General features: G+C 50.0%; 1 non-coding gene across 1 annotated transcript; it reads right to left on the bottom strand.

Annotated features, from left to right (window-relative positions):
- Nucleotides 1-1,444: 1,444 nt before the first annotated feature.
- Trnat-ugu lies at nucleotides 1,445-1,519 on the bottom strand. The gene has a single exon. It is a non-coding gene; the product is annotated as a tRNA-Thr (tRNA).
- Nucleotides 1,520-3,947: the final 2,428 nt, after the last annotated feature.

Genomic DNA, 3,947 nt, shown 5'->3' with positions numbered 1-3,947 from the left:
GCGCGATACGAGTTAGAATAATAGAGAATTGTGGAGATGGTTCGATGAACCCTCCGCCAGGCACTTAAATGAGATTTGCAGAGTATCCATGAAGATGTAGGTGTAACCCCTGTGTCTGCAAAGGCTAAGCCGTCTACTCCTATATTAATTCCCTCTCTTATCTGGCGGCAGTGTGCTTGTGATGTTTTCCGTTAAGTAGATAGGGCCATTATGAGCCAGACAAGAGAGAGAGAGCCACAGGGCAGAGAATCGGAATCTGGTCAAGCTCCCTGGGAGATTCGGCTCGAGTTTCGGTGGTGAAAGTGAGCGGGTGGGACGAGGTGTCCACCAACGGCAGGTATAATGCGAAGGGCCAAGCATTGTTTAGCTTGGGTCCCTGGGAGTTTGTCACGTGAACTGGGTTGCCGGCCTCTATCCAAAGAAGTCACATAATGTGTCCCGATGAGCGTCTGGACAGAAACTTAGCTTTTACAACCTGTGCAGTCTGGTCAAAACACATAACAAAAGAACTCTGTATTTTGCCCACAGATCGTTTCTATAGAATGCAGTGGAGTGAGAAGTCAGCCGCAGATATAGATCTCTGAGGCCAAGGGAAGCAATGCAGCTGCATTTTGTTCCGCAATTCTTTTCTGTCTTTGTAAAATCAATGGACCGACGTTCCGGCGCAGTACTACGTGGAATGAACAATCTCCTGTCAAAAATGTTGTAAGACGGCACCTTATTCGTTAATATTAAAAAAAAAAAAAACAGGAGAGGAGAGGAGGTCAGGACGCCAGTTTCCGAGACATGTGGAGACAAGCGTATTGGCTGAAGTGAAAAATTTAATTGAAGAGTGAGAGTGTAACACAGTATTGTTTAAGAACTGCGTACATGATATTTGAACTATGTGACATGTTTTTATCGAATGTATTGTATATAACTTCCTTATATACCTTGCTTATATTTTTTGTTTGTTCCTTGCTGCTAGCACAACGGTTTGACTTATACACAGACGCGATTCAGTTACTGTAAACTGCCAATTTGTGTTTATAATAATCATATATACACTACCGTTAGTGGAAATTGGAACACAAAGAAGGAAACGCGCATGATTCAATTACTTTAATACCACAGGTTAGGTGCAGGGCAAGTAACAAATGTTTACCTTATCATATCTCTAGATGTCCTCTGAGCCCTACGCTCAGTATGTCGTGTGGTCACAGTGCGCTGCAATTAGAGCTACTAAATTCCGTGGCATTGAATCAATAAGGTTCTGAATACGTTCCTGATGGATTACTCTCCACGCAATTTGTATCCGAGCCCACAAATACGTGACACCAGTTACCGGAGGACTGTGACACACCAGGTGCCGACCAACCATATCTCAGACAACATTAAAATTATATTAACACCTATAGCTGCTAACGGGCGTTGATGTATATCAGCCGGGACAGGTGAAAATGAGTGCCCCGACCGGGACTCGAACCCGAGATCTCCTGCTTACATGGCAGACGCTCTATCCATCTGAGCCATCGAGGGCACTAAGGATAGCGCGACTGCAAGGACTATCTCGCGCACGTCTCCCACGAGACCCACATTCTCACCTTGTATGTCCACACACTACATTCGTAGTGTCCTACCCCAACACAGTCATTTCTCATGGAAGACATTCTTACTAAGTCCCGTAAGAGTTCGGGGAATATGTGTGGGAATATGTGAACATCCGCACATAAGAAGGTCAAGGCCGGTGTTGCCAGAACTATATACTTATATGGATATGGTGTGTGTTCTTTCGGACACGTCCGAAAGAACACACACCATATACATATAAGTATATATCCCAGACATGTTCGATGGGAGACATGTCTGGCAAATGTGCAGGCCAGGGAAGCAATGGTACCCGTCGCTCTTTGAAGAAGGCCTGTACATTTCTCACAATATGTGGCCGGGCATTGTCCTGACGAAATGTGGCCTGTGGAGATGCCTGAAGCAGGGGGAGTACCTCAGGCTCCACAACCTCCGTTAGGTACCGGTTGCTGTTCAAAGTGCGAAATCGGTTGTTGTAACCAATGGCGCCCCAGACCATCACACCTGGTGTTTGTCCGCTATGCTGCTCCACAATGCAGCCCTCCAGGTTGCGTTCACCACGGTACCGCCGGACACGTAAGCTGCCATCACTGCAGGATACCTTGAAGCGGGACTCATCCGAAAAGATTACGTGTTGCCACTCAGCACCCCAGTGACGGTGTTCACGTGCCGAATGCAGTCGGAGGAGTTTGTGGTTTGTGGACAATTGAAGCCAGCGCGTAATGGCATGCGTGTAACCAGTCCAGCCTGCAGCGGACGGCGACGAACCACCGATGCAGATAAGTTGACGTTGCAGGCTCCAGCGACGAGCCAACACTGTGGATGAAGCTGTACGGTCTGTAATAGCCATGCGGACAAGATGACGGTCATCCCCTGCTGTGCTCATGTTCTGTGGTCCAGTTCCCGCTCGTCGCGGCGTACGACCTTCCTCTATCCACTGCTTCCACGCACGCATCACTGTCGTAGCTACATGCCCTGTGCGAGCAGAAATGTCGCGGTATGACATCCCTATTTCCCGGAGACCGATCATTCTGCCCCGTTCGAACTCGCTCACATGCCGATGTGGCTTCCTTTGATGTCGACGAGGCATACTGGTACTCACTGTATTGTTTCCACCTTGTATGACAGCTCTGCTCCGACTACAGTAGGCGCAATGCCCACCCTGTTGGACCGACACGAGAAGGCTCTGCTCGGCCTACATGTTCTCGATCTCGCTGCAAAACGTATCACCTATTGCTTGCACACCCGTCACCACTTCCACCAAGTGTGGCGCTATTCGGGTAATTCCTTATCGGTGTTCCACTTTCCACAAACGGCATTGTAGTATGTACATTTCTGGACATGTCATGGCATTATCTTTTCATTTGCGCACAGGTATTGTGGGGGCTTCGTAGAGAGGAGAAAGAGAGGGCTGTTTCTGCGTGAAGCACTTTACTGGGGATTCTGAGTGAACCACCCGTCTCGAGATCTTGAGAGAGAGAGACACTTTTGTCTTCAGTGTTTGAGAAGAACATTCCGCCGGCAGCTGTAGAGAGGTTACCACAGTCAACAGCTGGTGAGTCACACACAGCAGATTAAGGCACTCGTAGCTTTCTGTGCTACGCTATGCAGAGTACGGTGAGAAAATGCAGCTTAGGCGAGCGCTACACCGGACTTATCGATCGTCTGTAGGCGCGTTGTTAGAGTCAGACGGGTTCCGCGACTCTTACATCTTTCTTGAGTGACTGACGGCTCATTCATGACTCGACAAGTGATGCTGTTTGCATGCAGTAGTTGTCCGTTCATCCAGCGCAATCAGGTAATCACAGTGTGTCCACCGAAAACTTGTCTTTCCACAATATACACTCCTGGAAATGGAAAAAAGAACACATTGACACCGGTGTGTCAGACCCACCATACTTGCTCCGGACACTGCGAGAGGGCTGTACAAGCAATGATCACACGCACGGCACAGCGGACACACCAGGAACCGCGGTGTTGGCCGTCGAATGGCGCTAGCTGCGCAGCATTTGTGCACCGCCGCCGTCAGTGTCAGCCAGTTTGCCGTGGCATACGGAGCTCCATCGCAGTCTTTAACACTGGTAGCATGCCGCGACAGCGTGGACGTGAACCGTATGTGCAGTTGACGGACTTTGAGCGAGGGCGTATAGTGGGCATGCGGGAGGCCGGGTGGACGCACCGCCGAATTGCTCAACACGTGGGGCGTGAGGTCTCCACAGTGCTTCGATGATGTCGCCAGTGGTCGGCGGAAGGTGCACGTGGCCGTCGACCTGGGACCGGACCGCAGCGACGCACGGATGCACGCCAAGACCGTAGGATCCTACGCAGTGCCGTAGGGGACTTCACCGCCACTTCCCAGCAAATTAGGGACACTGTTGCTC

This window comes from Schistocerca americana, chromosome 4 (assembly GCF_021461395.2).
Source record: "Schistocerca americana isolate TAMUIC-IGC-003095 chromosome 4, iqSchAmer2.1, whole genome shotgun sequence".
NCBI lineage: Eukaryota > Metazoa > Arthropoda > Insecta > Orthoptera > Acrididae > Schistocerca > Schistocerca americana.
The sequence above is the reverse complement of the archived record's forward strand: the minus strand, read 5'-3'. Positions and strand labels throughout refer to the sequence as shown.